The following is a 13,209-nucleotide window of genomic DNA, read 5'->3' as shown; positions in this document are numbered from 1 at the left end:
TCTTATTATACATCCATGGAATGCATTGATAACAGGAGATAGAACTACGATTTTTGGTAATTATTAGTGAATAACGGTTTTGATTTGCAATATGTATACAACAAATCGTTATGTGTATGTATTTACATCAATATGTTTAAAAAAATAAAATAGAATTTGCTAATATTAAAGGTGGGGTAGGTAAGTTTCAGAAACCGGCTCGAGATACACTTTTTGTTATATTCCATGGAATGCTCTTAACATCCCGATAGCAATGAATATCTTGTTAAGTGCTTTGACAAAAAATTCATAACAAAATGTCATCTGTAGAAGCCGTAATACTGTAAAAAGTACAACCAATCGATTGGTTGTACTTTTTATTGGATGGCCTACCTGCCTGTAATTCTTCCATCGGGGCACAAACTGATCTCGTGCCCTCATTGGTCATGTGCGCGTTTGTGTGTGTTGGAGGAGGGGCTCTATAAGGAAGTGGCAGATTTTCTCCGGTTGTGTATTTTCAAATTCTAGCGATCTCGAGCCGGTTTCTCAAACTTACCTACCCCACCTTTAAGTGATAATATTAGGATTAGTGTGAACAAGTTTACATGTTAGGCTAACAGTGCCTTGGTTAAAGAGCCTGTTGCTGTTTAGTTATAGCTTTGAATTCTTTAAAACCAATATTATCTTCTTAAACTTGTGTGGTAGTCAGGAGCATCACTTTCTAATGTGTATTGATATATTTAGAGGGAGGGGATCTAAAGTAATGTTTTAAAATTCAGATTAGATTCATTTCTACCATTTTCTTAAATGCATGGTAGTTTCAGTAATCCCATGGTAATTGAGGACACAAGTTATCTAAATGACTAATGTCATCTTTATGGCTTTCAGAAAGGACAGGAGACCGACAGGTGACTATCAAAGGACTAGCAGCAGCAGCAGCATGATGATGATTATGATGTTAAATGTGGTGTTTTAGGAACACCCATTGCAAATACATGGAATTCAATAAACATTGAATAGCATATCATGCAGTTTGTCTGTGCCTTTTCCTCCGTGTTGTCCTGGTTTGCTGTGCTGCCTCCTAGTCGCCACCATGGTTTGCTGTGCTGCCTGGGGATGCTCAAATTCGCTCCGAGAAAGGAGTACGAATGTACGGCTTCCCCACTGACACAGAGCGGAGGAAAAAATGGCTGGCTCAAGTCAGCAGGAGCAATTTCACGACCAACAGCAAAAAAATATGTGATGTAATTATATACAAACACTGCATTTGCACTTTTTCACAAAACGAAAACCACACCATTGGGAAAGCTTAATGGTTTGTTTAATACAAAAACACAGGGAAAGGCTTGAAAAACACAGAGTTGAGACTCAGGGTGCAGGGTGAGGGTCTCAGTGCAGGTATTCAGGCTCCATTGAATCCCCCTCTGGTTCTTGTGCTGAAAGAGGGAGTAACAGACAGGAGAAAGGGTTATACACACACAGCACACCTATTGGATGGGAAATTGCCTTGGGGAGATAAGGTGTTTACTAAAACAGTAGTATTAAACTTACGTTGTGTTTTCACTCTCACTTAAGTCCCTCTCCCTTTGCCATCAATCCAAAATCAGCTGAGCTGCAACATTATACAGGTAATAATCAACATAATCACAAGGACACAATATGGCTCTGCTAAAAACACTCACTCTTACACGCACCAAAGTTATATTTATCTAATATTTAACTCCCTCCACCCCTGCATACAATCCCGTTTAGAAGCCCCTCTTCTCTAATTCAACAACGTTGGACGAAATGACATTAAGAGAACGGAATTTACAATTAAAAGGCTGTTCAACGTGTGTTGCTAACTTGATTCGGTATCCTAGCTTAATCTTTTATCTGTAAACGTTCCCTAAATCTACTAATTTAGGGTTAATCTACTGACATCCTTTAATACACATGTTAATTTGAATCAGATGTACTGATAATATCCACAATATAAATCTTTAAACTTCTTCTTACCTTTAAAAGTCCGTCACGAACGGTCTATTATGCTGCAACTCTACAGCTCTGCTAGCCTTGGCGCTAACTTCCGGGGAACGATCGAGAGGCTCCACGATCCGCCATTGCTATAAATAAGTGGTCCATTGGAGTGAACAGAGATGACGTAACTCTCAGTCTATATGGCGCTGGTAGCCATGTGCTTTCGTGTTATCGGCTGAATCTTTATTTATTGATTAGATCACGTTACTCCAGTGGCGAACCGTCAGGGCCTTCAAGGTATTCAGAGAATACCCTGGAACACTCAGATAAAACAAACAAAAAAAATCAATTTAATTATATAAATAAAATGTATATAAAATAAATAAATGAGAATCGTTTCTGTGTTGTTGATCTGTAATATTACAGTGTTACGTTGATTTGTTTGTCCTTCTCGGACCATGCACTACGCATTTCAGTGGTTTTGTGTTAGAAAAGAAAGCAACCAATCAGATCTTGTTCTGGGTCTCTGGGTAGTGGCGAAGTCACGCCCATCTACTTCCAGTCCATGGGACCTTATTTCGGAAAAATAATGTATTGAAGTCAATGGAGAGAGAAAACGTATATTTCGATCCCGTTTGAATTGTGCCATGAATTACACATATGATGTTTGTCAATCTTAAAAAATAATTTCCATGTCAAAAAAGTCACAGTTTGTCGTAAAACTGTTGAAATATAAGACTATGAAAAATACGCAACTAGAAAGACTACAAATCCCAGAGTCGCGTAAGTGATGTCACAATTGTTTTCTTCCACTAAGAGATAGCTAAAATCAGAGCCATATAGATATAATCTATCTATATGGCACTGGCTAAGATAAGATAACTTTAACAAGATGCCTGTGTGCTTAGTACCAGGTTGTTATCATACCAGCAATGGGTCTTGCTCGTTCTTTCGCTTCCCGTCTGATGAAAGGACCAGGAGTGGCTGGATCAAGTTAGCTACCTAGCCAGTAGCTAGCACGTTAGTTAGCATTACAGCCTTGTCATTTGTATTAGCCTTAACATGAAGTAACATTAAGTAACCCAAAATGTTAAACAGTAAGAGTAGTAGTCATATTTCGTGAACCCTTTGAAGAGTACTGTCACCGGTGTGATAATTCTATAATACACAATTTAAGCCCGGGGAAGAAATGCTAACGCTAGCATCGGCGATCGCCGATCTTTTCTACTTCATGCTATCTGCACAAATGGTTGACATTAAACATTCAAAAGACCAGGCAGTTCAGAGAGAATCAAAGGAAGGCAGGCAGGCAGCTTTGCATGACATTCTTCTGGACGTGTTTCATTGTGGTGATAGTGAGGGTAGTGTTGAGAGCTTCATAGTATGAAGTGAATACTTAAAACGAAAGTTAATTATAAATCATATATGATCAATCATATTCTTGTATGAACCCATAATGAGAATGCTTCTTGATGGTTTTTGAATATGTATGTATGCGTACAATTTTAGTTGTTGCTGTTTGATAACTTTGCGTTTTAAAAAGAGGGTGTTGACAGCTTCATAGTATGTTGAATACTTAAAACGAAAGTTAGTTATAATCAATTATATTCTTGTATAACCCACAATGAAAATGATTCATATTTTAGGTTTTTCTATATTTACAGCATAAACAAAACAAAGTGGTTTGTTAAGTTGAGTGTAAGACCTATAATGATTTATGCCTTACTCTCTGATAAGAGAGTAGGCAGGTTCTTTCCTCTCCTCTCACAGCAGGGAGGGGGGCTCCGGACTTAAGGAGAAACACATTGAGGCCTCAAAAGGGTGGTTATGTCATAGCCATAGAATATGTCTAGTCATGTTTGTTTTTTTACACAAACTTGGGAAGGTGTGTCTTATGCCAGAGCCAATAGAATATGTTGGTTGGGTATAGAGGAGGTGTTTGTGGGGTTTCTATCCGGTTTTTTGAGCATAAAAATATTGGCTTTTTTGGATTTCGGGGGGAGAGAGGGGGAAACCCCTGGTATACTCTCTCCCGGTAAGCTCTGGTCCTCAGAGCTGGGTTAGCTGGCTCTCGGTAAGATATACCTGGAAGGCGTTATTAGAAACGTACAGGAATCTTATGACTATTTAGATCGACCTGGAAGGCGTTATTAGAAATGTATAGGAATCTTATGAATAGTACTATTTAGATCGACCTGGAAGGCGTTATTAGAAACGTACAGGAATCTTATGACTATTTAGATCGACCTGGAAGGCGTTATTAGAAACGTACAGGAATCTTATGAATAGTACTGTTTAGATCGACCTGGAAGGCGTTATTAGAAACGTACAGGAATCTTATGACGATTTAGATCGACCTGGAAGGCGTTATTAGGACGTACGGGAATCTTATGAATAGTACTATTTAGATCGACCTGGAATGCGTTATTAAGAACGTACAGGAATCAAATGAATAACACTATTTAGATCTACCTGGAAGACGTTATTCGGACGTACGGGAAGCTTAGACCTAATAGTACTATTTAGATCGACCTGGAAGGCGTTATTAAGAACGTACAGGAATCAAATGAATAATATTATTTAGAAGAACCCGGAAGGCGTTAGCACGGGAATGAAATGAATATGAATTAAGGTTTTAGATAAAAAATATAACCCCAGCATGATATGTTTTGTATGATTATAATTTGTTAAAAGGTAAAGACTCTTTACTGTGCTCTCCTCCCCTGCTTCAAAGGTAAGACTGCACCCTGCCACACACACGTAGGTAGGAACACACCCCATTTACTGATATCAAAATCCTTCGGGATCGCTTAAACAGATTAAAAAGAGTTGTCTGAATAGAAACAGCAGTTAATTGAACCTGGTTCTTCGGGGAGTTAATAGAGGTGAGATCTTGCTGGCGTTGGTGGATCTGAGCCAAGCAGTAAACTTACATAGACTCAGTAACTTCGGTCAGGTCAATTAGTAGGTCAGAGTAATTTACCGGAATAAATTATCAGGACTTCACCTACTCTAAACATGGCGCCCAACGTGGGGCTCTGTGAAAAGTAATACTTTTACAGAGTCAAAATACAAGAACCAAAACGACATAGTGAAAAAAGTCGATGAGTACAAATCAGCGAAATACAGGCTGAAAGTCTTGTTAAAATACCTACCCGAATCCTAGAATATATATTTTAATCTAAAAGTGTAGTAATTTAAGTTGATACTATTGCACCGGACTGAGGGTTATATTATATCGGATATTGCTGTCTGTTAAAGAAGCTAAAGTAGGTTCTTCTTCCCCTAGCCAAATTGGGAAGCCCCTGTGGTCCCTTTAACACAGGTTTGGTGGCTAGTAGTGAAGTCAGCCGTAGGAGCACTGCTCAGTATCTGTCCAAATTACTTTGAAACTTATAGGTAGGACTTGACAAAGAGCTGTGGTTTGAACTTTTGCGTTAAAACATAACGTGGGGAAGAGTTAATGGGAGATTTAATAAAGATAAACATAGGTCTAAAGCAGGGTTTCCGTTAGCCGGTAATTACCGGTTTTTAGCTGGTAAAATTTATAAAAAAACGGTAAATTCAAAACCTGCCGGTCAAAATGTCTGGTAATAATTAGGGAGGCTCCGATCGATCGGCCGCCGGTCATTATCGGCCGATATTCACTCTTAATAGTTTGATCGGTGCTCTCTATAAAGGCCGATCAGGAGAGCTGGATCTGATCGATATGGACATAAACGCGAGTGAAGTGTAACCGGAGCGAGAGAGAGATCAGATCAGCTGCTGAGTCTGACCGAGACACGCAGCTCTGCAGGATCACCTGAAGCCCCGCCCTCTGTTTAGCGAGCTGCATGAGAAACTGACGGGCTGTCAGGAGAGAGAGGGGAAAAGAGAGGATCCGTTTCTCCCGTGTTATTATTCAAAGTTGATGTAAACTTCTGAATAATGTACGTTATCTACTACAAGTAGTTTGTTTGAATGTAATAATTATGTTGTTTGTTGAATCATTTATTGAAAAATGAATCTGAATTTTTCGATCTGTTACGATTATAAACTGAAGCAATATAAAAATGAGTTTTAAACTGAAGCATATCTGCTCATAGTCCGGTAATTACCTGCTAACGGAAACTCTGCTACACAACTCTTATTATTATTGAAATATGACCGGTAAGTTTCAAATTAGTCCGGTAAAATAAATTCTGCCCGGACATTTGACCGGCGAGAAAAAATCCTAGCGGAAACCCTGGTCTAAAGGTACCTATGCTGTTGAAACAGCTCGAAGCTCGATACATAACACTCTTAACTGAGATGTCCGCATGTACTAGTTGAATCCAGAAGAGTAACCTAGAACCAAGTGACAGTATAGTCGGACTGATTCATCCGGTGTGAGTAATAGCCTAGGAACTTGCATGTGTATAAAAGAGTGAACGTAAACCCTTAAATAAAATAAAAAATAAAATAAAAAGAATGGCTGATGAAGTTAGAATGCAATTTAATGACTCAGAGCCAACTTCAGATGGGGAGGGATACACAGAAGCAAAATCCGGAGCTTCTGCTCGCCCTGGTCAGCTTAGCTCAGACCCACGGGCGTACCGCGACCTAAATACTTTCCTGTCAGACTACCGTTTGGACAGAGAGCAACAAGCAGGTGGTATAATGTCTTAGACCCTACCTCCACCCTACAGGGATAAAAGCTCAAAAATGCCATCTATGAGTATCTACTAATCCTAGAAGAAAACACATTGTTAGACATGATATTCAGGGAAAAAGGAATGTTGGAAATAATAAATGTCAATTATTGAAAATCTTAAACTAGATCAACAAACCATGTTAGTGAACCCTGCTAATAGGAAGCTAAAACATGCAGGAGGAATAGCAGCAGCTCAGGCAAAGAGAATAGGTCCTAGCATGCAAGCACAGAGTGATAATATGATAAGGACTATTAAACTGTCAGAAGGCAAGGTGGTGATCAGATGACCCACAAATACTGGTTGTTTTGCATGTACTTTTAAGAGAAAACCTAAGTGGGAACTATCAGCAGATATCAAACCCCAACAATATCTTCAAAACTAATATGAGGAAGTTTTTTGCGAAGCTAAAGCTCAAATACTTTACCAAAATTAACTAAACTATTTTGCTCATGAAGGAGCTTACACTTTTGGAAAAAAATCTCCTCCTTTCTCTGCTCCTGAGGTGCTGCAGAAAGACGCAGCACACAGGGTCAGAGACAGGTGTGACCTCTGGAGGGGAAGAAGATCTGAGCAGACCACAGAGCGACCCATTAAAAGTGTTATGGCCTCAGCACAGAGAGGAAGATGGAGATTGTAAGAAACTCTCCCAAAGCAGGCTATCCACCCCCACCCCCACCCAGCACAAGGGAAATAGTGTTCCTCTCACCAAAGAACAAATCAACTCTTAACCAAATCAGATCTAAAATAGACATAGCTCCAGTTGTTAAGAAAAGAGGGAGATTAAAAAAAAAAAATGTATCTTAACACCAGAACAAAAATATAAATATCAAAAAAACTGAGAGAATAAGAATGGAAAATGGCAGAGGATGATGTCTGATCCAGATGTGGAGTTTAGGACCGCAGGAAGTAAGCCACAAAGGGAAACATTGAAACCCTTAAAGAAAACCGCTGCTCCAAAGGTAACACTGTTTACAGAGGGGAGTTTGCGAAAAGGTGACCAAGCAGCCACTTGGGCCTTTATAATGAAAACTAATTCAGGTGAAGTACTTTGCAAGCAAAAGGGTGCAATACTAGGTACAGCACAAACTGCTGAGGCAAAGGCCATTTGTTGAGGGACTTCTTTTTGCTAAACAACGTAAAATAACACACATCCGTATTGTTACTGATAGTGATTATTGTTACAAAGCGGGTAAAGAAGAGCTTAATAACTGGGAACAAAGGCAGTTTACCAATGTGAAAGGTGAAGCACTTACACATGCCCTTCAAGTGAGGGTCTTATTGCAGAGTTAAAGGCAGGCATGTACCTAGAGTGGAATCATGTCCGTAGCCATACAGATAAGATCAAATTAGACTATCAGGGTAATAGAGAAGTTTTACCTTGCTTAAAGCCGGGGAAGAGTTAACCACCTGACTGCCATATTCCCTAGAATATGGAAAAAGGGTGGAAGCATTCACGTACCCCCTGAAGAACGCTCCTCAGGTTGTGCGTGAACTACACAGCAGTTTAGGCCATGTGGGCCTATTTGGGATGAGAAAATATTGTCTCCACAATAAAATCATACCGAAACTGCGATTGCACTTACAACACACGGTCAACATGTCTTCAATGAGTAGAGGTGGATGGGTTCAAGAAAGTACATCCTGAGCATCTTAAAATAATAGAGGAAGAACCACTAATCAGTTTTAGTGCTGACATAGCAGGTCCTTTTCTGACCCGCACTCCCAGTGGGAATAAGTATTTCCTTGTGACCTTTGATAATGGAGGGAGTGTTATGAACCGAGATACAGGACGCAGGACCCAAAAGCAGGATTCGGAGACAGATGTCCAAAAATAGAATGTTCTTTAATCACAAATTAAATCGTACTTTCACAAAAAATAGAAAGTAGATAAAAGCCAAAACAAAGTTGTACAGCAACACAAAAACTCACTTGACAAAATGTCTAAATCCCAAGGTAGGTATCAGGAGTCAAAAGGCCTGGGTGCTCACGACATGAAACATAACGAACTGACAAAGGAACAGAGAAACACCAGGGCTATATATAGGTGATGGGGATGGGCACAGGTGAAAACAATCAGGGCAGGGCCAAGCAATCTCACTGGCGGGAAACACACAAAGACAGGAACTGTGGGATCTGAAATGACAGGAAAGATTACTTTCAAAAAAAGATTACTTTCAAAAAAACATATCTGTCGAGTCACAACATTACCCCCCCCTCTAGGGATGTCTCCTGACGGCCCAGGCAGATTAGGATGTTGCCTGTCGAAATCCCTGATCAACTCCTGATCCACAACGTAGCGAGACGGGATCCACATCCTATTCTCTGCTCCATAGCCTTTCCAGTCAACGAGGAACTGCCTGCCACGTCCCCTTCTCCGGACTGCCAGCAGTTTCTTTACTGTATAAACAAGGCCACCATCAACCATTCTGGGGGGTGGCGGAGGTTTAGTTGCGGGCACCAAACTGCTTTCCTTGACAGGCTTGATCTTCCCAACGTGGAATGTAGGGTGGACCCGCAGGGATCTGGGGAGTCGCAGGCGCACAGACACAGGGTTCACGATCTTCGTTATTGGAAAGGGACCAACAAACCTGGGGGCTAATTATCTTGAAGCGACATGGAGGGGTAGATCTTTCGTGGACAACCACACCTTCTGCCCAGGCTGGTACACTGGAGCTGGCCGGCGGTGTCGGTCAGCCCCCCTTTTCATTGAAGAAGAACTCCTTAGAAGGGTTCGACGGGCAGCCGCCCAGATGCGATGGCAACGTCTGACCAGGGCATGTGCAGACGGGACCAAGACCTCCTTTTCAGTCTCAGCAAACACGGGTGGTTGGTAGCCAAAGACGCACTGGAAGGGAGTCATACCAGTGGCAGAGGTAGGAAGAGAATTGTGGGCGTATTCCACCCAGGTTAGATGCTTGCTCCATGATGAGGGATTCTGAGCCACCAAGCACCTCAGACATGTCTCCAACACTTGATTTAATCTCTCCGTTTGTCCGTTGGACTGGGGGTGATACCCAGAGGAGAGGCTAGCGGTGGCTCCAATGAGACTGCAGAACTCCTTCCAGAACTTGGAAACAAACTGTGGGCCCCGGTCTGACACAATATCCCTGGGAAATCCATGTATCCGGAACACATTGACCATCATAATTTCCGCCGTTTCCTTGGCCGAGGATAGCTTGGTCAATGGAATAAAATGAGTCATTTTCGAAAAACGATCTACCACTGTTAGTACAGTGGTCTTACCTTGAGACACCGGGAGTCCAGTAACAAAGTCCATGGATATGTCAGACCAGGGCCGTTGGGGAATGGGCAACGGCTGCAGCAACCCAGCCCGAGGCATGGAAGAGGTTTTGCTGCAAGCACAAACAGGACAGGCATTCACATATTCACCAACATCTTTAGCCATGGACGGCCACCAGAAACGCTGCTTAAGTGCGAACATGGTTCCTCTAATCCCAGGATGACAAGTGAGCAAGGACGTGTGAGCCCAGTGAATGATCTTGGAGCGTAAGGGCACTGTAACAAACAGCCTATTAGGCGGACACTCACTAGGTGCTGGACTCTCAACATTTGCTTGCTGCACCTCTTTTTCTATCTGCCAAGTTACCGCTCCTACCACACGGTTCAGTGGTAGGATGGGTTCTGGTTCCTTGGCAGCAGGCTCAGGGTCAAACAGACGGGACAAGGCATCTGGCTTGGTGTTCTGGGAGCCAGGTCTAAATGACAAGGTAAAATCAAAACGACTGAAAAAAAGTGTCCGTCTAGCCTGGCGTGAATTCAGTCTCTTAGCCTTTTTCATGTATTCGAGGTTCTTATGGTCTGTCCATACCAGGAACGGCTGAGCGGCCCCCTCTAGCCAATGTCTCCACTCCTCCAAGGCTTGTTTCACTGCCAGTAGTTCACGATTTCCCACGTCGTAGTTCCTTTCCGCTGAGGACAACTTACGGGAGAGAAAAGCACAGGGATGGAGCTTATTATCCTTTGCAGCCCGCTGAGAGAGAACTGCCCCCACACCGAGGTTAGAGGCATCCACCTCTACCACGAACTGTCGAAGTGGATCTGGGATGGTGAGGATGGGAGCAGAGGTGAACATCTCCTTTAGAGCTTGAAAAGCATTAGCAGCTTTGGAGTTCCATTCAAACGGGACATGACGAGAGGCAAGTACATGTAGCGGGGAAGCAATAGAACTGAAATTTCTGATGAAACGTCTATAAAAATTTGCAAACCCCAGAAACTGCTGTAGTTTTTTCCTGTTGACAGGAACTGGCCACTCGGCCACGGCACTGACCTTGGCAGGGTCCATCTTTAGTTGACCGGGGGCAATGATGAAACCCAGGAACGATGTGGTTTGGACATGGATCTCGCACTTCTCTGCTTTAACATAAAGTTGGTTCTGTAGCAGGCGGTCGAGGACTTGACGGACATGCTGCTGGTGGGTTATGTTGTCAGGAGAAAAAATCAAAATGTCATCAAGATATACAAACACAAACTTATTCAGGAAGTCCCCCAACACCTCATTTATGAGGGCCTGAAATACTGCCGGTGCGTTTGTCAAGCCAAAAGGCATCACTAGGTACTCATAGTGTCCACTAGGTGTGTTAAATCCAGTCTTCCATTCGTCCCCCTCCCTGATTCTCACCAAATGATAAGCATTCCTTAAATCCAGTTTGGTGAAAATGTTGGCGTCTTGCAAAAGTTCAAAGGCGGAGGAGATGAGTGGGAGAGGGTACCTGTTTTTGATGGTGATTGCGTTCAGAGGGCTGTAGTCTATACAGGGCCGGAGTGATCCATCTTTTTTGTCTACGAAAAAGAAGCCCGCTCCCGCCAGTGACGAGGAAGGGCGAATGAGTCCGGCCTGCAAGGAGGTCTCAATATAATTGTTCATGGCCTCCCTTTCGGGTCCGGAAAGAGAGTAGAGGCGACCCTTTGGAATTGGGGAGCCAGGTACCAAGTTTATTGCACAGTCATTAGGCCTATGTGGTGGCAGGGCAGTGGCTCGGGCTTTACTAAAAACCTCCTTTAGGTCCCAATAGCAACTGGGCACCTTGGACTTGTCAGGGAAATCTTGCTCCTGTACTTGGATAGCCTCAGTCATTTCTGTACATGCAATCCTTCTTGCATGGGGAGTGTTGTCATCAGTCTTATTGTCTCTCAAACAGAAATGCTTGCAGTCCTCTCCCCATCCCTTAACTCTCCCAGATCTCCAGTCTATGTGTGGGTTGTGCTTGACTAACCATGGGTAACCAAGAATAAGTGGATGCTGAGCAGAGTCAAATAAATGGAAAGTCATGTGTTCAGTATGTGTTGCATTTACGGTTACTTCAATGGGCATAGTACAGTGGGTAACGGTAAACAATAACCGACCATCCAGAGCAGAGGCCTTTAACGGTTGCGTCAAAGGAATTACCCCACAGTTCCACTTATTGGCCAACCCCCAATCCATTAAACTTTCATCCGCACCAGAGTCTATGAGAACCCCCTGAGTTAAAACATGTCTGTCTATTTTTACTTGTACCTGTGTCAAGGTACGAGGAGGGAATCCAGATGACAGTCGGCTCACCAGGGTCCTCCTCGTCCCTGATGAGCCCGATCTTTTGCTGTACATGAAGCCAGGAGGTGCCCCTGCTCCCCACAGTAAAAACACCTGCCCTCCTGAATGCGCCGAAGACGTTCTTCTGGAGTCAACTTAGCCCGACCCAACTGCATGGGCTCCTCTAAAACACTAGGGAGCACTCTTCTCTCAGGAGGAGTATCGGTAGGAGGTCTCCAGGCGGGACGATGGCTTGGTGTGTCCCCTTGGTGTCGAGGCAGATGTGCCACACTCTTGAACCTTTCTTTTTGTCTTTCGGCCAGTCTATTGTCTATTCGAACTGCCAGTGCAATGACAGAATCCAAGTCTTCTGGGAGGTCCAAAGGTATTAACTGGTCTTTAATGGACTCCGAAAGACCAGACAAAAAGGCATCGAGCAGTGCTGCAGAATTCCAGCCACTATCTGCTGCAAGGGTCCTGAACTCAATGGCATAGTCCGATACTCTGCGCTGACTCTGCTTAATCTGCATCAGTGCTCTGGCTGCCTCCCTTCCAGGAGCCGTGCGATTAAACACCTTGTTGAGAGTGTCTGTAAATACATCCAGAGAATTACAGGTAGATGAATCTCTCGCCCATTCGGACGTAGCCCAGGCCGCTGCTCTCCCCGTTAAGTGGCTCATCATGAAGGCCACTTTGGAGTGATCAGTGGGGAATGCAGCAGGGTTATATTTATAATGGAGATCACAATGAACAATGAAAGGGCGGCAGTCACCGGAATCTCCGGAGAATCGCTCTGGAGATGCCAGACGAGGCGGTGGAGCATGGAGTGGCACATGGTCAGCTGGAACAATAGGTGTGTGAGCAACAGCAGGGTGCTGAGGGGATGAACCAGCTTCCAGGTGAGCGAGGACACGGTGCAGCTGTTCGGCAAGGTGATTCACCTGAGTATTGACTGAGGCCGGTCAGTTCCCTCACCCCCAGGTTGATTGCGCCCAGCTGCTCCTCATGCTGGTGTAGTCTTGTTCCTTGAGCTCGCAGAGCTATCTTCACTGTCTCTGAATCCGCTGG

This window comes from Pseudochaenichthys georgianus, chromosome 7 (assembly GCF_902827115.2).
Source record: "Pseudochaenichthys georgianus chromosome 7, fPseGeo1.2, whole genome shotgun sequence".
NCBI lineage: Eukaryota > Metazoa > Chordata > Actinopteri > Perciformes > Channichthyidae > Pseudochaenichthys > Pseudochaenichthys georgianus.
This window is presented reverse-complemented; position numbering follows the sequence as displayed.